Source organism: Peromyscus maniculatus, chromosome 4 (genome assembly GCF_049852395.1).
Source record: "Peromyscus maniculatus bairdii isolate BWxNUB_F1_BW_parent chromosome 4, HU_Pman_BW_mat_3.1, whole genome shotgun sequence".
Classification (NCBI taxonomy): Eukaryota; Metazoa; Chordata; class Mammalia; order Rodentia; family Cricetidae; genus Peromyscus; species Peromyscus maniculatus.
The window spans coordinates 129123580-129149845 of record NC_134855.1 but is presented as its reverse complement, the minus strand read 5'-3'; the positions used below and the strand labels follow the sequence as shown (position 1 = coordinate 129149845).

Here is a 26266-nt window from a genome sequence, read left to right as displayed (position 1 = left end):
TTCCCTATCTTCATTATTTGGCTCATGTGGTTCTACCAGCCAGGTTCAGACTCTCCGACTGGCCTTTGGAAGTGTGCAGAACAATTCTCATATCTGAAGAGAGCTCAGTTGTGCAGATGGTCTGAGTTGTGTGATTGATTCAGGACAACTGCTGCGTGAGAGAGACACCGGAGCAGATGGATTTAGAAACCTAAGGGAAATCCATTTAATGAATACGAAGCTTAACGTAAGAGACCTGAATATTCTCATACAGTTGTGTTGGAGATGATTCATTGCCCTCAGTCTTCATTTTCTTCTTTTTGCGGTCATTCTGAATAAAAGCTCTGTATTAACCAAGTGTGGTGGCACACAGCCTGGGAAGCAGAGCGGAATCAGGAGTTAATGGCCAGAGCAGATTACATAAGGAGACATGGTTTCAAAGCAGACAAACAAACCAGAAAAAATACTAACAAAAATGTGTTAGTGCACTATTTATTGATTCTTTTATTTATTTTTAAATGGTGTTTAATTAATTCTTTGAGAATTTCATACACGATACTTTTATCATACTCGGTCCCTCTCCCCTCAGCTCTTCCCAGATCCACCCCATACTTCCCTGCCCACCCAACTTCCGGTCTTTTTTTTTTTTTAACCCATCAATTCCAATTTGTGCTACCCAAATACTCTTGGGTGTGGGGTCATCTCCTAGAGCATGGTCAACCCACTAGGGGCCACACCCTTTAAGAAAACAGACTCTTAGCCGGGCGGTGGTGGCGCACGCCTTTAATCCCAGCACTCGGGAGGCAGAGGCAGGCGGATCTCTGTGAGTTCGAGGCCAGCCTGGACTACCAAGTGAGTCCCAGGAAAGGCGCAAAGCTACACAGAGAAACCCTGTCTCGAAAAACCAAAAAAAAAAAGAAAGAAAGAAAGAAAACAGACTCTCTCCCAGTAGCTATCGATTGCCATTAACTCCTCAACCAGGAGCAGGGCTTGGACCACCTCCCCACTTCATGCTCAGGTTTTGTCTGGCTTGAGTCATATGTGCAGTTACCTGTTGTGTCCAGAAAGCACTGTTTCCTTATAGCCACCTGCGGCCTCTGGCTCTCTGTTCCTCTTCTGCAGTGATTCCTGAGTCTTGGGAGGAGCAGATATGATAGATGTCCCATGTAGGACTGCTCACTCCAAAGCCTCTTATTCTCTGCGCCTTGACCAGTTGTGGGTCTCTGTTTGTTGCCACCTGCTTTCAAGAAACTCTTCTGATATGGTGGAGAGATTCACTAGTCTATGGGTATAGAAATAAACCATGACTTGGTTAATAGTAGTGGGTTTGCTGGGCACTCGGGAGGCAGAGACAGACTGATCTCTGCAAGTTCGAGGCCAGCCTGGTCTACAGAGAGAGTTCCAGGACAGCCAGAGCTGTGAGCCACCATGTGGGTGCTGGGAATTGAACTCAGGACCTCTGGAAGAACAGTCAGTGAGCTTAAACTCTGAGCCATCTCTCCAGCCTGCCACAGGTTCTTAACCCTGATAGTTGTGCCAGATATCTTGTAGTTCGGGCCTTAAATCCAACCAGAATGTGTTGGTAGCTCCTATAACGTTTGTGCGTCTATTTCACCAGTGGGCATGTCTTTACATGTTATTACTCTATGTCATTATATGTCACGACTATAACTTGCAGGACTCACAGCTGGGTAAGACTGATGATTTCTTTTCTCCTCCAGTAGTATGCATAGCATCTTCTAGCACTGGGAAAGCAAGCCAGTGAAGCTTGATATTTTTTTTTTCATGTTCTATGACTCAGGGATGCAATGTCTTCAGCAACAAGGTATTACCATCAAGTTCTGCAGGGTTACCAAGAGCAGTGATAACAGCCTGTAATGTTGGAGGTCTATGGGACTCTACTGGCTAACAACTCCAAAAGAGGTAACTGATTCTTGGCACTGGGTTTTTGTTTGCTGGCCTGTGGTGTCTATTCTCCCTGTTACAGGGTAACTCAATTTAATCTTTTTATATATTTATGTGTATGTATCGTAGGGTGTTTCTACTGTACTAAGTTTCCATAGGACTTTCTCAAAAGGTCTTTAGTGTTAATTATCTGTCTCTGTACTCTCTCTGCTATCCTACCTGGTGTGCCAGGTTGGCCTTAAACTTTTTGTATAGCCAGGGTGACTTAACTTCTGGTCCTCCTGTCTCCACCTCCCAAGTGCTGAGATTACAGGCACAAGTCCCCACACCTGGCTTATGCATTGTTGGGAGTTAAACCCAGAGTTTTGTGCATGCTACACAAGCACTCTACCAACTGAGCTACATCCCTACCTTACTTTCCAATCTGTGGATGCTTAATCCCACTCCTATACTTTGGCAAATAGACAAATAATGTGCACTCTAATATACTCTGAACTGGACAAAATAAGCCTGCGATTGTTTGGAGGCAGTTTGTCTCTAAAGTTTGAGTATGGCCTCTTGGGGCCGGCCCAGCCCTCCCTGGTAGAGAGAAACTGAGATTGTCACTTATCAAACCTAAGTTAATGCTGTCATTTTCTTGTGAGAAGTGCCCTTCTACCACAGTTTGGACACGGGTTGTTCCAAGGCTTTATAGGCCAGAGGCTTGGTTACCATTCAGTGGTATTTAGAGGTGGTAGGCTGCATATAGAGTTCCATGCTTGAACTCCCAGCATTTAAATAGCTGAGGCTAGAGGATTCCAAGTCTCAGTCCAGCATATAGCAAAAAGCTCATGTTAAAAAAACAAACAAACAACAAAACAAAAATAATTTTTAAAAAGGAAGGACCTAAGGTGGTTAGATCACTGGGGCCGCTGCCCTCAGAAGATGGTGATAGAGTTCTTGTGGGTTCCTGCTTAGGTCTTTCAAGAGGAGATTGAGGTCAGAAACCCTTTTCACTAAGATGGCGCTGAAAGTGAAGAAGGAAGTTCTTGCCCTCCCCTCCTCCGGGCCAGAAGCCAAAGTGAATGACCCGAAAGTCAAGTAAGCATTGTGGAAAGGCATCCACAGCCACGAGAAGAGGATCCACAGGTCTCTCACCTCCAGAGGCTCAAGACCCTGTGGCTCCAGACGCGGCCCAAACACCCTCTCAAGGGTATTTCACTAGCTTGATCACTGGGCCAAAATCAAGCTCCCCCTGAGCACAGCACCAGAAGACAGATGACAAAACATCTGTGTTCACTGTGGATGTGAAGGCAACAAGCTCCAGATCAAACAGGCTGTGAAGAAACTCCGCTACATCGATGTTTCCAAAGTCAATACCCTGAGAGGGCCTGATGAAGAGAAGAAGGCGTATGCTCTGCTAGCTTCTGATTATGATGCTTTGGATGTTGCCAACAAAATTGGGATTGTTAAACTGAGTACAGCTGGCTAATTTTACCTACACATTCTTTTTTTTTTTAACCATAAAAATAGGAGTAGTTTGACATCAAGTATGTGATAAAGCATGGCCAACCCTGGTCGGGGCCACCTAGTCTTAGATCATCAGCCTTCAGAACTGTGAGCTCAATTAAACTCCTCTCTTTATAATTACTCAACTGCAAGTATTTTTACAGTAAAAAAAAAACTGGACTAGGGCAGCATCTTAGCCAATCTGCCACATCCTCCAGCTACTAGACCACCCAAAAAGAAAAGAAAGAAAGAAGTAGAGTGTGGTGGCATGTATCTATAATTCTGATATTTGGAAGGTTAAGACAGGAGAATTGCCAAGTTCCAGCCCAGCCTGATCCTCAGAGAAAGACCATGTCTCATAAAAGGAGGAGAAGAGGAATGAGGTAGGAGGAAAGAAATCACACAGTACAAGCCAACTGATATTAGAAATCCTGGGCAAGAGGGCTGGGTGCGGATGTAGCTCAGTGATAAAGGGAGAGAGGGAGGAAGAGAAGGATAGAGGAAGGAGGAGAAAAAATGTAGGCGGGAAGTAATAAGGTCATTATAGACTGTGGGTGAAGCTCATTGGTAGAGCATAGACCTAACATGCACATGGCCTTGGATTCAATCCCCGACACCCAAACCAAAGGGCACTCATATCAAGTGGTGAAAAAAGAGATTTCTAAAAAGGACAGATTGCTCAAGAACACCATGAGCCTTTGCAGTGGTCCTACCATTTCCTCCTCTGGTTCAGTCAGGAACAAGAAGACAAAATACAAAGAATCAAAGAAGAAGACGTAGTCCAAGGATCAAAAAGAAATCTTCTCATTTTATCATACTTTGAGAATATAATGTTAAAACTGGAGATGCAGATCAGTTAGAAATGCTTAGCAAGCTGAAGGTTGTATGTTCCTGCTCAGCGCCAAAATAAATAAGTTAATGAATTAATTAAAATTAAATAAAAAGACAGAAGAAAAGAAAATGGCGTTATCAGTTCAAGGGTTTACTGAGTTACTGCCAAAACAACAGTGTGAAATGAAAGAGCTGTGACCATTACACAGACAACTGATAATTTTAAAACGAATGTGAGTCAGCCAGACTGGGACGGTGAGCCTCCCTGTTGCTCAGCATTTGCTGAGCTGCTGAGAATAGATAAGGTACCAGCGTGGGCTGCTGAACCCATAGACTCTAGGGCAGAAGCCTTGTTTCCTAGCTCCTTGGCTCAAAAATGATACATTATATCCACAATGAAAGGGGATCATATTTTGTCCCATGACAATGCAACTTTTCTTGTTGGGAAGGTTAAGTGTAATTGGCCTGTCAAAAAGATTTGCAGGGCAAAGGTAGAATGTGTCGCTCTATCTGGAAAAGCAACTTTCTTTATGTGGGAAATCAGGCAGTCCCAGAACCTGGTCCAAATGCCATTCCTTTAGTGACGACTTGGGGGCATGCGTTCCACCGTTTGTGTTCAAAAGGAGATGGGAAGTAAAGATACTACCTTCTGGGGCCTGGGAGACAGTTTAGCTGGTAAAAGCACTTGCTGCACAAGGATGCTGCCCTCCCTCCAGGAAGCACATGTGCCCCCCACCCCCCACCCCCGCCATGCACACTGACTAAATTGATCAAATAACTTTTAAAAATCAAACAAATAAAATGTTCACAAAAAGAAGGCCCACCGGGATGAGATGCTGCTGGGATGTGTGGATTGGACCAAAGAGTATAAGAAAGCGAGACAAGACTGACTCGGCTTCTTTCCTGAGGAAATCTTAAGAGTTTCCAGGAGAAGGTTCAGGCACTGGTATTGTCAATTTTAAATTGTCAAGTGGAGGGACTTATTCCTTTCACATGAGAGTTTGGAGGGGGTATGTTTCCCACATACTGCCAGCTTGGTTCTAGTCTGTGGTGCTGTTGAAGCAACAGACCCTTTAGGAAGTGAGGTCTAGGACTAAATCCTCTGGTCATTGAGGAGGTGCCCCTGAAGGGACTCTGCCTCCCTACCCCGCCACTCCCCTCCCTCTCCAGCCCCCTTACATCACAGCTTTGATGTGGTGTGACTTGCCACAAGCAGGAAAGATGGATGATCATGGACTAAAAGCTCTAAAATTGAAAGACCAAACAAACCCAGTTTTCTTTACAAGTTTCTTATCTCAAGTGTTTGCTGTAGTTAGCGAAAATTGAGCAACATAGCCTGTTTCTCTCTGGCTAGGAGCCACTGCTGTGATGGCTAACTTTGGTTGCTGACTTGAATGGATTTAGTTCATCTCCTTGCAAAGGGTCTTTTTCACATCTCCACTTCACAAATGAAGAAAGTGAAGATGCTAGAGATATATAACTGGGTAGAATAAACTCCAACATTCATTAAATGGCATGGTGATTCTTACTAATACCAAGTTCATTCTCTAACAGTACATGAAAAACCCAAACAGAGTGTAAGGAGATAGGGAATGTATAGTCTTTTAAAATATTTTAAAACGCTATTATTGTGTGAATGTGTGTGTGCATGATGCTTATATGTGTGTGTGTCCAGAGGGGCACGTACCTTAATGTGTGTGTGTGTGTGTGTGTGTGTGTGTGTGTGTGTGTGTAGTCAGAGGAAAGCTCTGTGGAGTTGATTCTCTCCTACTACCTCTATTTTTTTAAATTTATGTGTATGAGTGTTTTGCCTGCATGCATGTCTGTGCACCACATGCACTCCTGGTGGCTGAGGAGCCCAGAAGAGGGCGTTGGATCCCCTGGGACTGAAGTTACGGATGGTTGTGAGCTGCCATGTGGGTGCTGGGAGTTGATCAGTCTGTGTTCCTCACTGCTGAGCCATCTCTCCAGCACCTCCTATCACCTTTGCATGGGCTCTGGGATTGAACTCAGGTCATCAGGCTTGCAAGGCAAGGGCCTTTATGCACCGAACCGTCTCCCCAGTCCCAATGAAACACATTCTTTACAGTAGCAACTATGGCACAGCACAATTAGGAACCTCATATCACCATCTAGAGGGAATCAGGGCCCTGGCTCTATGTCCCACAGCCACACCACTGCCACAGGGTGTGCATAGCTGTCATGTTCATCTGTACAGGGTGTACATAGCTGTCATGTCCTTCACTAGGTGGGACAAGTGATGACATATCAAAAGAGCCAAAGTATGGCTGATCAGAGTATGGTATAGGCTTTTTACATGTCCCTGGCTGCCTTTCACTCTGTGGAATTCTCCACTCGAAAGGACTTGGGTAACTTGGATTTTATGACACCCCATCTCCCAGAGCCTAGCTTTTTTAACACTGTATCCTCTTCTTCCTGACCAGCTAGGCCCCTGGTCCAGCTCCGCCTGCTTTCTCGCCCCGCCCCTCCATGCCCCGCCCCCTGATACAGCCCCTCCCCTTCCCTGGGGAGGCCCCGCGAGAGCGAGGGGGCGGCGCCCGGAGGCCTTGGGAGCCCAGGGGAGCGCGGCGGGCCGCCAGACACAAAGAGCGGCCGAGGGGCGCGCGGCTGGGGAGCCCACCCGGATCGCTTTGCACTAGGCTCCCAGCGCCCGCGTCGCGGACTCAGCGTGCGGAGAGCGAGCGGAACCTCCCACTCTCCAGGTGAGTAGGGCGTGGGAGAGGAGCTGAGGGGAGGGGAGGGGAGCCGAGCGGGGCCGAGGGGTGCCGAACAGGGCCGAGCGGGGCCGAGGAGCGCCGAGCGGGGCCGCGGGGGTCGGCATCCTCATGCTGCCTCCAGGGCATAGCGGAGCGGATGTCTGGAATGCGGGCGCGCTCTCGGGAAGCCACACCAAGCCACACCGGAGTCGCGCTTCTCTTGGGGCGCTCTTGGACTGGGAGGGGTGGTCGGTCCCGAACTTAGCGTGGGGTGCAGCCGCCGCTCCAAACTTTGACGAACTCGGAACGTGGGTTGCAAGGGCCCGCCGCGCTTCCCGCCTTCGTCCCCTTTTGATGAGGGGAACCGGAGCAGGAGGCGAGCCCCGCCTGTGTCTGCGCCCACCGGCCCCCCTGGAAAAGCCGGGGTCCGTGCTTGATTGGGAGCACCTGCTGGCGTTGTTACTGCGCGTTGATCTCTCCTGTGTCTGGTGAAGACGTCCTTGTGATCTCTGGTTGTATTGTCAGTTTGCACTTAGTTGTTGAAAACTGGGACACCTCTCTGGGGCGGAGAAGCCCGATGCATCTGTGTCAAGGTCGTCCCTCTCAGCGCACCCGTTCTGCTACTTTGCTGTGCACTTCCAAGACCCGTCCATCAGTAGTAGAGTGGCAGAGATCCTGTGTTTGGGTTTAGTCTAGTTGTCTTTTAAATTCGCAGATCCCACGATGGGAGTCCGATTCATGGTTTCTCACGCGCACACATTGTCAGGTGATCTCTGTAGCTGTTTGTATGTGGTGCAAGTGAAGAGTGATGCACTCTCTTCGCTAAACGATTTAGTCAAGCTTTGGAACCGGGGAGGAGGTCCAGAGACAGCCCATGCAAAAGGTCAACTGATGTACAATGCAGGTAGCCAAGAGGGACTGTTAAAATAGCGTTTCTTCTTAGAGGCTTTTGGCTGAGATTTCCAGGTTCTTGACTGTGGATTTACACTACTTTTAAAGCAGAGGGAAAAAAAAGAAGAGGAAAAGAAAGAAGAAAGAAAGGAAATGAGTCTTTTAGAACACTAAGCCAAGCAGTTTATAAACTGTGCAAGAACAGGTGTGTATGAGAAGGAACATGCCAGTGGAGGCAGTTACAGCAGCGGCCAGCTTGCCTGGTCTGTTCATTTTACATCATCTGTTAGTGGCTTAAGCTACTAGAGATCAGGCTAGTCTGTAGTCATTTGCCAGACACTAATGATGGAGGACAAACCACATATGTGAAGGTGGTCCTAATAGAAACTGAAAAATTCCTGTTAGGGATGTCATCCCTTGTAACCTTGTAATGATTGCTACATCCTAGTTCAAGGAGTTCCTGATGTTAACAGTCTAATTTGCCAGCTTTGTAAGAGTTACTGTATGCAGTTAGGTGTAGCGCTTAATGTTTACTCTTGGGGGTGCTGGGGATGGAGCCCATGGTCTCAGGTATGCTAAGCTCTACTACTGAACTACATCCCCAGCCCAGTAACTGTAACAAAGATAAGCAGCTCTTACTGCATTTACTGTAACTATACTTCTGTCGTGACTTTAGTTTTACTATTTAGAAAGCTCACTGTAAGACAGTATGCTCTGCTGTGTCAGCTGCAGCCTCAAGCATCTCATGTGTATGGAGCTTGTTAACTGTGTTGAGAGGCCACTCAGGTGATTAACCTTCGAAATCTAAGTTAGTGTGTGTGCACGCCATGATACTAGCACAGTAATGAAATTGTCAAATGACTCACTTCTCAGTGTGTATCCCCATCATTAGCAACACATCTTCAGATGGTAAAGAAAAGTAGGATCTTTCTGTTACATAAAATGGAGATTGAAAAAATTGGAGGAGGATACGGCTTTTTTCCCCCCCAGAATGAGAAAATAACCTTCTCCAAAAACTTGAACTTCAGATAAGATGTAACAACACTGACTTAGAAAAAGAACACGTGTTATAAAGGAAAAGTTAGGATTTAATGCTGGTGGTGCATGCCTTTAATCCCAGCACTTGAGAGGCAGAGCCAGGTGGATCTCTGTGAGTTCGAGGCCAGCCTGGGCTACAGAGTGAGTTCCAGGAAAGGTGCAAAGCTACACAGAGAAACCCTGTCTCGAAAAACAAAAACAAACAAACAAACAAAAAAAACTTTAAAAAATCTATATAAACTTACAGAAAATGGGCTTTCTCTAAGTCATTTTATGTTGCAGTTTGAAGACATGTTAGGTCCTTGCTAGGACATGTGTGGGCTGGGGTCATTTGCTGACAGCCAAGTATAAATCCCTTAGAGTTTGCATCTTTAGGAATGTTCAGCAGAATTCTAACCGTAAAGTATGGGTTTGGATGTTATTTGGTGGGTGATCCTCTCTAAATATTCAGGATAATACATGTGACATTTGAGACTTGAAACACATGAGGATCCCATCTGAGCGCCTTCTTCCTAGCCTTTGAGGAATGCCATGACTAGACAACTGTTAGGTACCTCTCTTTCTCCTGGCTCAGTAAAGATCTAGAAGCAGGATATAGAATCTGGGGCAGTGTCCTGGCCTCACACCGGAACTCACAGTTTCCTGACTGGAAGAGTTTTCTCTTTGTGTGCTTTGTTACTTTTCTGCTCATCAGTGTTTGAGTGGCAGTGACTCTAGGTTTGGGTTTAACTCAGTCCTTGGCTTCAAATATGAATTACAAATTCAGGCTCAGTGCCAGAAATTTGGTTATTCACAGCAGGAGGCTAAAACTTTGGATCAGACTCTACCTGGAGCTGTTGGAAGGTGACCGCAGTGGCTGGCTTAGCGCTCCCCACCCCCATCCTCTGGGTGTCCTTGAGCCGACGACACACCGACAGCTCTGTTTGAACCAACAGAAGTCTTTAAGGAACTGATGAAGCGTGTGGAGTGTATCTCCCATGTGTGGGATGCAGATCTAGCACTGCTCTTCCCCCTGTCTCTGTTATGGACTCACCTGCTCAGACTTCAGTGATGGAGAGCCTGTGAGGCTTCTTGTTTCCCCAAGGCTGGGGTGTGATCTCCCTTGCATTCAAGTCATGTTTTGTTTCTGTAAGAAACCAGAATCCTCCGCATAACTTTGATTACTCAAGTTTGAAAGAGTGCTAGGGTGTATTGCAATTTTTTTTGTGTGTGTACATTGCTTTGTATCTCATTAGAAAAAAGTGATGTTTTCTTTTTTGTGTGATGTGCTACCGTCTTTAATATCCCAGTTACCATATCTGGGGATCTGCTTCATGTAGTAAGCAGTGATTTTGTTGTGTTGGAGTTTCACTGAGGGGTGTCACTGTCTATTAGGGAAATAAAAAGCTCTGAGTTTTTAAGTCTCTAAGAGTTTTGTATATAGAGATGTTTCAGCTGCCAGCGACGGGAAACCTAGTGTAGTGCAGTATAAACAGACAGGGAAGTGACAGGACGTAAGGTGTCAGCTGTAGCTGACGTTACTTTTTGTCACTCACTTGCTCCTCTGTGCATAGCATTATGCAGGGTAGGTTGTAAAGGCGCATCATTTCTGTGACTCTCTTTAAGGTCAATGGGTTTGGTTGAACAGATGGCTCATTGGTTAAGAGTACTTACTGCTCTTGCAGAGGACCAGAGGTAGTTTCTAGTACCCAGGTCAGGTGATTCACAACCACCTGGCCCTCCAGCTCTAGGGGATCTGATACCCTCCTCTGGTCTTCTGCACATGCACACACACATATAATAAAATAAATTTTGAAACAGAGAACAAGGAGTGGGATCTAGTCTGTTGGAACTGTGCCAGCAGCAGCAGCAGCAGCAGCAGCAGCAGCAGCAGCAGGAGATAGAACTCCGTGTTGTGTCAGTACAGCCCGAGGACCCTCAGAGCCTGTGTGTTTGTGTGTTTGTGTGATGAGTCCTGCATGGCTTGACCTTGGAAACCTGACTGGGATGAGGTAGGAATGAAGAAACGACAGACAGACAGACAGAAAAGCTGGGATTGGGTGGGATGTGCTCACTCTGATGGAAGCACCTACTGCAATCAGAACCAGGAGAGGGATTAGCTAGTCTCAGTAGGAGGTTGCTGTAGGGGAGCAGTCATCCTGGATTAAGGGAGGAAGCTGTGGTTGCTAGTTTTTGCACACACTGGCCGGTCTCTCCTAAACCTTTGGGTTAGCGGAATGCTTTGTTATACCTCTGAGTGCCACCCGGGTAAGACTTTGACATGGCTATGCCCATGTCAATAATATACACACCCAGGACTACTCCATCTTCTCTCTCTCTGTGTGTGTGTGTGTGTGTGTGTGTGTGTGTGTGTGTGTGTGTGTTTCTCAACAAAAAGAAGTCTCAGGATGATCACATTAAAGCAGTTAGTGTTGATGAAGCAGAAAGACAAGACACATTTGAAGAGAGTCAAATGTGGAGAGAAACACTGAAATGCCCCAGTAGCAGCTGTATATGTGATTGAGGGACTTGAAGCTACTTATCCTGCAGCAAAATTTAGATATTTGAGAGCAGTGTACTGGTATAATCCTTTATCTTATTCCATAGGAATCTGTCTTTGAAGGGAAGACTTTCCTAGGTACATCATGCTAACTTGTGCCCGGAGAAGAGAGAGCCAGCAGAGATGAGACGTGGATCAGAGGGAAGCTTACTTAAGTTCCAAGGCATGTGGATTTCAGGCGTGGTGCACTAACCATTCTAGCAGTGTTGTTTGGGCTGTTTCTGATAAAGTGGAGCACAGCTCTTTGCAGGAGGCTTAGTCAGTTATGTGAAAATCCTTTGTGTCACTCAGCAAAAGATAGAAATTAGAGCCAGGAGAGAAAGGGGGATCCCTTCCCCTGTGTCTCAGGTGTTTTCTAACTATTCTGCATGAGAATCCCTGGATGGGAGGTAGGTCCTGTGCTTGGAGGCAGAATGCTGTGGAAGCATGGGAGAAATAGTCCTTGGATGCCTGGTTCTTGGTGGGCTTATGTAGGCCTCACTGCAGAGGCAGCGGGTTAGTTGTATCAGGCCCTATGTGTGGCCTGATTGTGAATTTGTCAGAAATAGCGCCCAGGTCGCTGGGAATTTGGGGCTAAATTTGTGTGTGTGCGTGTGTGTGTGTGTGTGTGTGTGTGTGTGTGTGTGTGTGTGTGTATGATACATCAACATGCGTATGAAGGCCAGAGGTTCATGTCAGGTGCTTTTCTCAATCATTCTTTACCTTAGTGTTTTAAGACAGGGTCTCTCATTGAACCTAGAACTCATCCGTTCATCTAGACTGATTGACAGCCAGACTCAGGGATCCTCCCTCCTGTTGGTGTGTTCGCACATGGGCATCCCATCCCCTTTGCTGTGTGCATCAGCCCTAAGTCATTCCTTTCTCTTCTGTCCACAACTTCTAAAACCTGCTTCCAGGAGACTACACCATACTTCTTGGCCAGAGCCAAAATCAAAATTGCATACCAAACAGACACCCCAAGACCCATCTTCATGAGGAAGACATTTACCATGAAAACGCTTTGTCGGTGTGGTTTAGATAACTGATCCATCAGATGCACAAATCTCAACACAGGAGCACAGGAGGCACGAGAAAAACAAGGTGTTTTGAGGCTTCCCAAATATACAGTTCTCTAGTAACAGATGAAAAAGGAAATGGTATTGATGAAATGTCTGATAGCAGATTTGAAAGAGTCAGGAGTTTGCTCAAAGTGGTAAAGTACTTGATCCTCAAGCATGAGGACCTGAGTTTAGATCTCCCCATTCCACATAAAAGCCAGACATGGTCTAGTAACTGTGATCCCAGCACTCCTATGGCAAGACGAGAGAGACTTCCAGAATCACAGGACAACAGCCTGGTGTGCACAATGTAAACAGAGACTTGAATCAGACAAGGTGGAAGGTATGGGTGACCCCTGAGGTTGTCTTTTAAACTCCACATGCATACCTAATGCACATATGCACACCTGATGCATACATGCACCTATGCGTGCTCCTGTACTGATACACAAACACAGACACACAGAGAAAAAAATAAAGTGTTAATATTTTAAGAGAAGCTTCTTGTTGCAGTGAGTAGGGGTTAATACACAGGGCTCATACAATTCAGAGTGCTGAGAATAAGAGACTGTGAGTGACCAGTCATGGATGGGACGTCTATAGCATCCTTCTCTCCCACAGGGTCAGGTAGGAGGAGGCAGAAAGAGTGTAAGAGCTGGATAATGGGGAGTGCTGAGAAATGCTGTCTCCTGGACTTGACATGTCTGTTAACCTATGAACTCAACAGCAGCCGTGGTTAGCTGCGTAAAATAATCCAGCCCCAATTCTGGTATAGATGGGGAGTCCTCTCCCGGTCTCAGCCCTTACTGAGGGGTTATTAAAAGCTGGTAGTTACTAGAAGAGGGAGGATCATTCTATTTTGAGCATGTAGCCACTGGCAGATTTCTCATGATTCAGTGGGTGGCTCCACACCCATACACAAGTGAGCAGTGCTTGTAGGGAACTCGGCCCTGACTAAAGTCCTGAACAAACTCGTTTGTTTATATTGTTTATATAGGCATAGCCATATCAAGGACCCCATAGGGGTTCCTCAAGCTCAGGGGATGGTAAAGCCTTCCTGGGGTGCAGAAAATACCTACTCTAGCTTTCTCCCCCTACCCATGTTTGCATCAGAGACTGCCCCTCCTTCCAGGGTTAGTGAAACTTGTCTCCTTGGTTAGCTCTATACTTGGCCTCCTTGTTTATCTGTATGTAATAACCCCACCTCCTGTGTGGCCATATGCTATAGCCCTACCTCTCTGTTCAACTCTATCTAATAAACATGCCAAACTTCTGGGGTGCTGGTTTCTCCAGCAGCAAGCCAGATCCCTCAACCCCAGCTTTCTGTCTGTGTTTGTTTTTTATCTTGTTCCCTTGCTGCCCCAGCCAAGTCCCTGGAGCTGTGCATGAATGCAGCAATAATTAGACTTAGTAGGTTAGCAAACAAATGAAAAGACATTGAGTGGGAAGGGGCCAAGTTAGGGAGGATTTGGGGGAAGTTGGAAGGAAGAAATGAAGGTGGGTCTGATCGTGTTTTATTTTATACATGTACAAAATCCTCAAGATTAAAGACAAATTATTAACATTTTGAAAACATTGCCCTCTATCCACAGTCTATGACTCAAAAAAGCCTGTTGTATTCTTCCTTATTCCAAGATACACCTTCTTTATGGTAACATTTCTGAATTTGGGGTGCGCCTTAAAATTGATGTTATCTTCGCATCCATCAGACTTTGACATTATTTTTATGTCATTTGCCTTAGACTCAGTGGCCTCTTAGGTTTATGTGAAGGGTAGTGTCTCTCTGGTCCCAGGGTCTAAAGAGGAGGGGAAGATGACGTTCCTCTGAGTAGCTTCAGGGGTAAACATTTTCTGTCTCATACTGACATCTGTGCCCCAGTCTGGTCTCCTGCTTTGACTGTTCCCACCCGCCACTTCGTACATACACAGACACTGTAGACTGGATGTCTGCCTTCACCGCCACACTCTAGTCCAGTCTTCCTTTGTTGGATGCCTCAGGGAGCAGAACAATGGTTGGTTTTCAGTCAAAGCTGACTTCAGAAAGTTCAAGGGCAGAAACCCAGGGTCTAATCCCTAATGGAGACAGGAGACTGACCTTAAAATGGTTGTGGAAGAGGTGGGTATGAGGTCTTCAACCAGACATGCTCCTGTATAGATTTGCAGAAGGATGGGGTCATGTTCAACAAAATGCTTTAGCATGTGACTTCATAATTGTGCGAACATCACAGAGAGTAGGTACACAGAGTAAACCTGCTATGGTGTCACGGGGATCCACGGTGAATATGCAGGTTTTTTTTAGATATGCTGGATCCTCCTGCCTCAGCCTCCTGTGCTGAGTTTGATTCAGCTCATTTCTTGAAATAACTAGAATCCACCTGCCTGTGCTTCCCTTGCCCTATTTGTCAAGAGAAAACAGTTTCCAAGACAGTGAAGGAGGCAGCCTAAGATGTTCTAAAGCTCTAGACTCCTAGGACTTCAACAGGAGTGCTTTTAAAAAGAGTCTTTGAAGTCAGAGTCATAGAATGACAATGTACATTCGGCCAACAGCCCTGGAGCTTCTCTCTGGACCAGGTGTGAACTTGAGCTGCTGTCCTGCTTCCTGGCTCTCAGCATTCCCTTCAAGTTCTACTTGTTACAAGTTCCTGGTGAATTTTTTCCACTGGGTAATTTACTCCAGGCCTCAAGGAACAGGTACTTTGTGCAGTACCTACAGAGTCCCCCAGCTGCTCCAATGTCCCCCAGGTGCTCCAATGTCCCCCAGGTGCTCTGCTGTCTCTCCTGGGCCTCCTGTCACTGTAGAGCTAGAAACTTCTGAAGTCTCTTTAGACTTTGAGGCCCTCTGCGTATCACTAGAAATGTTTCCAGCCCAAGTCTAATGTTTAGTGGTTCTGGATTCCTGCTTGACTAAGGGGAAACTTTGCATCAGCCCAAGATTATAACTTGTTAGGTTATTTTGTTTGGCGTGTCTTTGAAACAGCAATAGTAGAGAAATCCAGTGATCTCCTCATTGCCTGGTTTCTGGAACGGTTGTTTATCTGCAGTTAGGATGACTAGTTTGGGGCAATTGTGAATCCCTTTGGAGCCTTCCAGTTGTGGGTGTTGACCTTCACAGCAGACCTATTCTTTAGAAGTAGAAATCCAAAATATTAATTCTCTCCAGATTCTCTGGACTGTTTATGTACAGAGGTTAAACAAAACAAAACAGTCAACAGTGTGTGGTGCCTCAGGCCCCCAATTGCACGGCTGGAATTTCAGATAGAAGAGAGAATAATTAGACACACACTCTTGGGGTTTCTGATTAGATTTTATAGGCTGTACCATTTTATTCTCTTATTTCCTTTATAGCTAACATGAAAAAAAGTTACACCTAGCCGGGCGGTGGTGGCGCACGCCTTTAATCCCAGCACTCGGGAGGCAGAGCCAGGCAGATCTCTATGAGTTCGAGGCCAGCCTGGACTACCAAGTGAGTTCCAGGAAAGGCGCAAAGCTACACAGAGAAACCCTGTCTCAAAAAAACAAAAAAAACAAAACAAAACAAAAAGTTACACCCAGGTTCTGGTGAGGAGAAAGCATCTTACTGGGGGTTAGGGTGTAAAATGCTTGGCTGAAACTTTTCTTTCTTAATTTGGGGGACTGTTGACATTAATGCTCTTTCCCTGTAGTTCCTAAGGAGTACTATTACAGATTCTTGCATGATATTAAGACTGTACGTATGGTAGGGAAATGAAAGAGATAATAATAATGTTCCAATGTATTTTGGATACGAAATCCCCGTATTTCGTAGAAACAGTTTTAATTTAAAATGTTTTATTTTATGGGCATGAGTGTTTTGCCTGCATGCATGTCTGTGCACCACTCTTGTGCTTGCTGCTGTGGAGGCCAAAAGAGGGCACTGAATCCTCTGGAACTTGAGTTACAGAGGGTTGTAAGCCACCATGTGGTTGCTGGGAATAGAATCTGGGTCCTCTGAAGAGCACCCAAGGCCCTTAAGTGCTGAGCCATCTTTCCAGCCCTGAAACATTTCTTTAGGAACTAAAAATTCTGGATGTGTTTGTGTACTGTTGGTAGGAATGAGGAACTATATTTTTAAAAAGTTAGTTGGTTTTGTAACTGGAGTTAGGACTCATTTAATCAGCTCTATGGCCTCATAGCCAAGACCTATATTTGTTGCCACTGGAAAAATCCAACCACTAGAGGGGCCAGTTGTTTGGGCAAGGAAAAAGATTTATTTGGAAAGTTAGTGTGCTGCCTAGTTTTATGTCAACTTACAGTTATCTGAAAAGAGGAAACTTCAGTTGATAAAATACCTCCATAATATCTGACTGTAGGGCATTTTATTAATTAGTGATTGATGGGGGAGGGCTCAACCCATTATGGATGGTGCCATTCCTGAACTGGTGGTCCTGGGTTCTATAAGAAAGCAGGCTGAGAAAACCATGGGGAGCAAGCCAGTAAGCAGCATCCCTCCATGGCCTCTGTGTCAGCTCCTGTCTCCTGTTCCTACCCTGTTTGAGTTTCTGCCTTGACTTCCTTCAATGTGGAAGTGTAAGTCAAATAAACCCTTCCCTCCTCAACTTGCTTTTGGTCATGATTTCATCACAGTAATAGAAACCCTAACTAGGCCACAGGCTCCATGCTGGCTGTCCAACAAAGGCCACCCTGCTGGGGTGTTATGGGTACAAGGCTTGCAAAGGGAGTCAGGAAGGTGGGCTGGCACAGGCTAGAAACTTTGGGAGGTCTGCTTTTCTGACACCAGGCCAGGCCGTTCTAAGTCATGGGGGTTCTGTGAATCTAAAGAAAAGTTTCTGATTAGAAAGTTCTAGAACTCACATCTTTTTAGCTCCTTTTCTCTGGATTGGTTCCAGGGCAGTTACAAAAGGTATTATTTTCCCCATCAGGAGAAGATAACTGAAGGCTACTTCTCCCTGGAGGTCAGGGGAGGTAGAAACAAGCAACTTCCTGTGTAGGATAGGGGAGGCCTGTGGAAGGCAACTTCTTCAACAAGGTAGTAACTTTTCGTTAGTCAGAGGCATCTACAGCAAAGCCAGTGGGAAAGCAGTGTGTGTAAAAGCGTGTGTGTGTGTGTGTGTGTGTGTGTGTGTGTGTGTGTGTGTGTGATGGTGATGATGATGATGATGTCAGTGGTACATGTGCATGTGTGAGTGTAGAGGCCAGAGGAGGACATTGGGTGTCCAGCTCTTCCTTATCATTTTATTCCCTTAGCGCATGGGTTGCTCATTGAATCTGGAGCTCACCAGTGGCTTGTTGGTTTCTTTCTAGCTAGACTGGCTGGCATTGAACCCCAGAATCCTGTCTGTGCTTTTTGGACCATACATAGCTTTGTGTGGGTGCTGGGCATCTGAATTCAGGTTCTTGTTTGCAGAGCTAAGACTCTTCCCAATGACACATCTTCCCAGCCTGCTAGCAGCCTTGAAGTCAACTGTGGGTCTGCTCTGCGACAGCCTTAGACAGATTGCGTGCCTCTCTAAGTAGTTGTAATGGTCTTATTAAATAAGAAACACAGAGCCAAATGCAGAGGTCAGAGCAGTAGCTAAGAGCTGAGACTAAAACTGCCTTCTTACCCTTTGCTGCCACTGTCGTCCTTCTCCTGAGAAAGAGACCTACTTCCTGTGTGTCTGTCTTTTTATTGACTTTCTGTTCTGCCTTCTCATTGGTTGTAGACCCAACCACATGACCTCCTCGTCACTGCCTGTCTATACAGACCTCCAGGTCTCTATGGTGGGTATTGAGATTAAAGGCGTGTGTCTCCATGCTGGCTGTATCCTTGAACACACAGAGATTTGCCTGTCATGTGATCGGGATTAAAGGTGTGCGCCACCACTGCCGGCTTCTGCTATGGCTTGCTATTAGCTCTGACCCCCAGGCAACTTTATTTATTAACATACAAATAAAATCACATTTCAGCACAAATAAAATATCACCATATCTCCATGCCTCAGTTTCCTTACCTGTCTGTTGGGAACAGTCTTGGGTCCTCTGCCAAATGGGTCAGTGCATCAGTGCTTAGGAATGTGCCCAGGAATTTGAGCTCTAGAAATGTTAGTTTTGTTTATCAAAGGTTATTTAGCAAGTGTTCCACAAGTTTCAGCCATGGACTGAGAGGAGATCCCAGGACCTGCACCACCAGGAGGCAAGTGTTGAAAAAATCTCCCAGGCCTCGGTTTGTTTTTCTCCCTCAGCCTTTAAGGTCACCTGACTAAAACAAAACACAACTACTCAGAATGGCAAAATGTGTAGCAACTTAGGCCCTTTAGGGAAAGGGCTCTATTACATTTTCTCATCTTGTGTTCTGGGCCTTTGAAATTAATGCCTTAGTCTTAGAGTTAATTTCCTTTTTTAGATTAAAAAAGTTTTTTTTTGTATGTGTAAGGTGTTTTGCCTGCCTGTGTGTCTGTGACCCACATGCCTGCAATGCCTGTGGAAGCCAGAAGAGGGCATCATATCCCTAGTACTGGAGTTACAGACAGTTGTGTGTACCATGTGGGTACTGGGAATTGAACCTGGGTCCTCTGGAAGAGCAGCCAGTGCCCTTGACTGTTGAGCCATCTCTCCAGCCCTGGGGCTCTTTTTTTTTTTTTTTTTTTTAAATAATGTGGGTTTTTTTAAGATTATAATTATATCATTTCTCTCTCCCTTTGCTCCCTCAAAGCCCTCCCATACACCCCCCCTTGTTCTCTTTCAAATCATGACCTCTTTCACTTTAATTATTGTTAGATGCGTGCGCGTGTGCGCATACACCTTAGATCACTGTCTCTGTTCTGAAGATGGGGTAGCTTCTCACTGTCTCCTCCCCTCGGTCATCTCTGTGCTGCTGAGGAGCCCTCAGGCGAGGTTTTAGTTTCAGACACTTGGCATTTAGTTTGGAACTTCTTCCATTTGGTCCTTTTAACATGGTGTGTTTCTCTGCCAAGATTCCTGGTGTGCATGCTCACATGCAGAACCTTTCCTCCGCACCCTTGAGTGGCCGCAGTGGCCAACAGGAGCTGAAAGCCACTTGGTCAAACCTCTGGATCTTCTGGGTGGTTCCCTGGATGCGTTTTTCTTGAGAGTGGTTTTTTTGACTTGGCATTTCTGTGACAGATTTTGAAATACTTCTTGGTTTGTGACCTGAACAGCACTGATGTTGTGGTTCTCTTCGAATTTCTTAAAGAACACTGATTTTTACCTTCACTGGGAAGGTGGCCTCAGTGGTGAGGGCGTATCCCTTGTGAACTAATGTCCTTGCACTAGACCCTGCCTTTTAGTAGTTCTGCCACCTCCCAGCACTGCCCTACTTCATACAAAACTTCCAGCATGTGACCTGCCAAGGGGCACATTCAGACATACCCAAGTGACTCAAGTCCCAGACTTCGGACTTTTTTAGTTACCAAAACTGTTTAATGCATCCCCTCCCTCCCTTCCTCACCCCTGTTTTTAAATATTTATTTAATTTAATTTTATGTATATGGGTGTTTTCCCTGCATGTATGTGTGTACACCACCTGCATGCATGTTGGCTATAGTACCCCAAGGATTTAGGATGCTGTGAGGTATATCGTGGGTGCTCAGTATGTGCCAGTGAATGAATGCTGTATACCTTGCTTCTCCTAGCCCTTTTTAAAGCTTGAGACGGAATCTGGCTGTTTTGCCCAGGTTGGCTTCAAACTCCTGGGTTCCAGTGATTTGCCCGAGTCAGCTCACCGGGTAGCTGAGACTGCAGGTGTGAGCAGACTGTATTGGCCTTTCTGTCTGGAACATGGCGGTCCGTGGGTCGTGTGCACACAGTGTTGTACCTCTTTCCTGGTAACTTACCCCAGCAAGTTACAGTGTACTGCTGATCTTTTATGCTCCTGCCCAGCAGAGCATTTCTGTCATCTGGAGGTGACTTGACAGCTGAGAAGTGTTCTGTGGCCCTGGGTCATCAGGCTGGGGAGCCCTGTAAGCTTGGTTTCTCTTATATGAAAGAAGCACCCTGGGTTTGACTATCCCTGTGGCTCAATGAAAGTTGTCACAGATAGTCGTCTGTGTAGGATGAGGTTGTTGAGGTCCCTTGAGATAGGCACTGCTTACAGCTAATTGCTGGAAACTAAAAATAATGCAAAACATAAAAACCCTGGAGAATAATACAAGGCCTTAGAAACAAAATGCCCTTGTAGAGCAGAGCAGAAAGTGTGGGTCTGTGACTCGCTTCTGGTGCTTGATGTGGGGGAAGAGCTTACTGGCCAGAGTATGAAATGGGGTCAGAGCTGTCTCTACATTTTACTGCTTTGTTACAACCCTCAAAACTGTGTGTACCAGGATACTCAGTACCTCCGTCCACCCACTTAGAGCTGCCCCTCAACACGTGTTTAAAGATCTCTGAGAAGCACAGAGCTGGAGACATATCCTCCGCTGTGCCCTCAGCCCTCAGCAGCCAACCACATCTGCCTTCTAGGCAAGGGGTGGACAGTCACAGCTTCCCGAGTCCTGCTTGGGTCCTGCCGATAGCTGAGGTGAGTGTTGATACTGTTATTGTTGTTATCCACGTGGAAGGAAGGGCTGTGGATCTCTGCCTGCCTGATGAGGGGAGGGCCATAAACTCAGCTGGCAAGCTGCAAGCCTTTGCATGCCTGGTGTTCACAGAGGACAGAAGAGGGCGTTGGATCCCTTGAAACTGGCTAGAGATGGCTGGGATCCGCCATATGAGTGCTGAGAGCTGAACCCAGGCGAGGCCTCTGTAAGAGTAGCCCATGCTCTGAACTGCTGAGCCACGTCCCCTGCTCTGCCCTCCCGTTTTTGAAACAGGATTTTTCTTTCCTTGACTCCAGCTCCCAAATGCAGGGATTACAGGTGTCACACACTCAAGACTGGTTTCCCATCACGGTTGCAGCTGCTGTGTGAGTGTGGGGACCGCTCAGTGACTGGAGCTTACTTCCAGAATCCTCCTGCTCTTTGCTTTCCTTCAGGTGCTTCCTTGAGGCGGCTTTTCTTTGCAGTTTGCCTTTTGTGTTTTTCCAGCGTGAGTATAATGATGGCTAATACTTTTGATACAGAGTTTCTTAATGGCTTTACCAGCTCATCCATTCCCTGAAGACTGCTCTCTTACTCTCTGCTCACCCTCATCTCCATCACATCCTAGAAATGAGCTTTCCTAGCTATTCAAGACATTATAGTATTTGATCAATAGTATATATCCCCAAACCAGACACAGTTTGATGGTTGGCCGATGGGAGAAACTGTGAATCAGAATTCCTGGAAAGGAGCCGTGTCTGCAGAGGCTGACTGACAGATTAGAATGCTGGTGACGACTCGGAAAGGCTTGCAGTGTTGCTGGTCCAGAGCCTAATTATAATCTATCTCTGGCTTGCCACTAAATAGCCGTTCCTTGCCTCCCTCTCTCAGACTTAACATCCTGTGACTAACAGATAAAAACATTCTGGAATGCATTAGCTTAACAAAACCCTACTCTTCCATCGGTGAAAGGGCTGAGAGTGTTGTCAGCGTCCAAGGCCATTTTTATGACCTGCCCACCTGATGTGCCCACCAATATATTTAAAAAGTGTCTTGATCCATGGCTTTCTTTATCCTCTTACTTTGGGGAGGACCCAAGTCTGCATTCCTAGGACGTGATCACTGACATTTAGCTTTAGAGTAAGCTGTGCCTTTTATTCCTGTGAGGTGAAAGCTGCTGCTTTCATTGACACCAGTCTTCGTCTGTGAAAGGGCCACTTTGATTGGATTACAGACCCCTCTGATTTTAAAATTATTCAGTTTTATGTGTGTGTTTCTATAAAACTTTATAGAACATTGGAATTTTCTTTGATCAGGCACTGATTTTTATATACAAGATTTATGGTATAATTCAAATATAAACTTAGACATGTATCTTCATTCATTTATGACATCTTAAAGTGTGTGTGTGGTTTATATGAAACTGAAGTGTCAGAGTAAAGTTTTCTTTTCAAGGCTGTGGGTCTTAGTATGTTGCCAAGGCTGGTCTTGAACTTCTGGATATAAGTAGTTTTCCTGTATCTGCCTTCCAGGTAGCTATGATTATGGGGGGGGGGGGTGTTGTCATACATGGATGATTAACCTTTGAATTCCAGTTAAGGAAAGAAAAAAAAAAAAAGGTCAACTATGAGGTATTTCATTACACTGTGCTTTGTGATTTCCAGGAGAAATGTCACTTTCCAAGGGAACTCCTATCAATATTGGGGTCAAAAAAGATGTTTTTAAGACATTTGAAAGAAATTTTACAGTCTTCAAAGTACACCTCAGATACCTCTGAAGTGGATGGCGCAGTGGGATCTCCCGGACATGCTGTCATTGTGTCTTTTCTTACTCTGGATGGTCGTTATGAGTGTGTTTGCTTTATAAATATCCTTTGAGTAAACATACCCACCTAATGCTGGACTTCTGCCCCGCTCCACAGTCCCCCATCCCCCCATCCCCGACCCCCAGCTCTGCCTGGAAGATTCACACCAGCTTCTCCAAAGCAGTTGCTGTGGTCTGCCTTAGTTGCTCTGGGGAGTGTTATTCCTGAATTCTTTGTATCTTTCAGGGGCTGGGCATTTGACCCTCAATCTTTCTGCTCTGGCACCCAACGTGTATTGGAAGAGAAAGAAGACACTTTTTGCTGATGAAGAGACAAACTAATGCTATGATATTAGTGAAATTCTTAAGGCCACTCCACGTAGTTAAAAGGGACGTTTATTTTGTGGGGTAACTTACAAGTGAAGGGATAGGCTACAGGGTCTGGGAAAGGTGCAGTCCGGCGGTGTTCTCTGAAGAACTCTGCTAGGTCTACCTCCAGCGTCCAGGGTCTGGGAACCAAGAGAGCCCTCGCATCCGGATCTCAGGTCTTCAGGGTCCTCTCTTGGCCCTGCCTTGTAGGCGTGACAGTTACCAAAGCCTTAATGGGGGTTGGAACTTCCAGATCAAGGCTGGAATGGCTACCCACCTACTCCGTGGATCTCCTTTCCCAGGGTTTCTGGGTCTCTGTGGGATTCTGGGCACACCCTGGTGCTGCCCTCAGAGGTTCTCCTGAGGGTCTGTTTCCCTGGAGAATGGGGCTGCTGTCTTGTAAGGATTTTCTGCCTGTGCTCTCTTCCTGGACTGGCTCCCTGGGAATGGGGCTCCTGGATGTGGACTCCCGGGAGGATGTTCTACTCCTAATGTCTCTCATCTTAGCTCTCAGTGCTCACACTTGAGACTTGTGAGGATGTGAACACTGAGGACATTGTTGGTGAAGATGTGGACTAAATTATGGTGATATATTGTGTACCCTAACAAACTTGCCTGAGGATCAGAGGACAGAGCCAGCCACTAGATTAGACATAGAGGTCAGGCAGTGGTGGTGCACACCTTTAATCCCAGAACTTGGGATCTTGTTCCTTTGCTTGGGAAGCACACACGCCTTTAATCTCAGGAAGTAAAATGGCAGGGCACAGAAAAGTATATAAGGTGTGAGGAAACAATAACTCGCTCTCTTAAGGCTGAGGATTTCGTAGAGGTAAGAACTAGTGGCTGCTGCTCTGCTTCTCTGATCTTTCAGCTTTCGCCCTGATATCTGGCTCTGGGTTTTTTATTAAAAGACCATCTAAGATTCGAACAACACTCAATGGTATTCTCAGTCTCTCCAAATGTCTAGTTTTTAAAGTGAGGCATTAGCCAGTCCTGGGGGGAGGTTTTTTTCCAGGAGGGCTCTTTTCAAGGAAGAAAGGGTGGGAGGCACACTATGCGCCCTACATCCTTTCCTCTCATCTCCAGGCAGTTCAGAGAGAGTGGGCAAAGTGAAGTTGGGAAGGGTAGGGGCACTGTTCCCCCTCCTTAGAGGCAGAGGAAGCTTGGGAGGTTCTGCAGGGGCCATTGTACCACCCTGCCCTCCATCGTGGTCAATTCTGTGCCGCCTCTGCTGCTTTTGAAGAATTAAATAGGTTGCCATGGCGCAAGTATATTCTTTTTGGTTCAAAGCATCTTTGATCTCTTGAATTTTGTACCCCATTGAAAACATCTGGAAAGCAAGGTTGGGGTCTGGTTCTCTTGGAATTTCTGCAGAAGAAATCAATGTGTCTTCCTCATGGTGCAGCCACGGGTGTGCCATAACTTCCACAATGCGGGGGTGGGGGTGGCTCTTTGTGGGGTCCACAGTCATTAATCGGTTCAGTAGGTCTTGAAACTCTGGGGAATGGTGATGTAGGATAAAATCTGCGACTTGGAGTGCTCAGTCTCTCTGGTGGGAGGTGTCCAGTCACTAAAAGTAGAGGACCACTCCAAGGCTCCAGATGTCGGTGCGGAGCACTTCATATTGTGAGTGACCACACACCTTGGGAACACAATGTTCATTTGTACCCCTAGAAGCTCTTGACTTTTTTCCCAGAAGCAAGTCTTTTCCCCAGACCAGAATCATTGAGTTTGATGTTCCCCTCCCAGTCTAGAGGATGTTTTCAGACTTGATGTCTCTGTGGGCAATATTGTGACTGTGTATGTATTTGATGGCCAAAATCAGTTGCCCAAATAAAGTACGTGCATCTTCCTCCTGCTTCAGATGCCCACACTTGGTGACCTGTTTCAGCAGGGGTCCCCAGGCAGCACATTCCATCACCAGGTAGGCTTTCTGCTTGGTCTCAATGACCTGCAGCGGCTGTACTATGTGAGGATGCTGTAAAGCTTTCAGGAGCTAAGTCTCAGAGCTGATCAGGGGTGTCTCTACTTGTGCCCCTTTTCAATATTTTGATGGTCACCAGGGTCTGGATCACAAAGGTGGAGAGCCACTTTGACTTGTCCAAAGGGCCCTTCACCTAGGGTGCCCATAACATAGTCATCCTTGGCCAGGGTTGTGCCCTTCAAAGGAACTGGCCTTGGGCTCCCTTGTCGTCATCACATTTCACTTCTCTTGGGAGAAATGACCAGTAACAATAGCAAGTAAAGATGACGGAGAAAAGAAATTAGAATCCCTTGTAGGAGCGCTAATAGATTAGATATTGGGCACCCCCCCCCCCCAAGAAACAAAGAAGGAAGAACAAATCAAAGACAAACACAGTGGATGGACAGAAGGAAGAAGGGTCAGTGCAGAAAGGAAAGAAGGGGAATGGAAAGACAAAAAGTCAGGAAAACAAGGACCCCCGTTACAAGAGACAAAACATTGACAGTCTTTGTGGTAGTTTGAAGGAAAATGGCCCCCAAAGGGAGTAGCACTATTAGGAGGTATGGCCCTGTTGGAGGAAGTGTGTCACTGTGGGGGCTGGCTTTGAGTTCTCTTCTTCTCAAGCTTCCCTCAGTGTGACAGTCAGTTGACTTCCTGTAGCCTCTGAGTCAAACTGTAGTCTACATTACTCCAAACAAAAACATGGTCAAGCCTATCACAGCAACCCCCTAGTCCCTGGTATGAACTTCTGTCTCAGTTAGGTTCTTATTGCTGTGAAGAGACACCATGACCATGGCAACTTTTGTAAACAAAACATTTAATTGGGGTGGCTTATAGTTTCAGAGGTTCAGTCCATTCTCATCACGGCGGGGAGCCACTGGTTCTGACTCCAAGCAGTTAGTGTTTGTTCCTAGAGAGTGAGGCATTTTCTTTGGTAGTTTTATCTTCGTATTGGCCTTTTTGCCTTTACACAGGTGAGTATTACTTTTGTTTTCTTTTTCTTTTTTTTTAATATTTATTTATTTATTACATATACAGTGTTCTGCCTGCATGACAGAAGAGGGCGCCAGGTCTCACTACAGATGGTTGTGAGCCACCATGTGGTTGCTGGGAATTGAACTCAGGACCTCTGGAAGAGTAGTCAGTGCTCTTAACCTCTGAGCCATCTCTCCAGCCCTACTTTTGTTTTCTACATGATGTAAGACTCTGCTGTGGGA

The 26266-nt window shown here is 46.1% G+C and overlaps 1 protein-coding gene across 1 annotated transcript in view; it reads left to right on the top strand.

The window, feature by feature from the left end:
* Positions 1–6742: 6742 nt before the first annotated feature.
* Ninl (ninein like) overlaps positions 6743–26266 on the top strand; it is a 76408-nt gene continuing 56884 nt past the window's right edge. The window contains exon 1 of the mRNA XM_016003976.3: positions 6743–6926. The gene's annotated coding sequence lies outside the window, so the exon portion shown is untranslated. The remainder of the gene's footprint in view (positions 6927–26266) is intronic.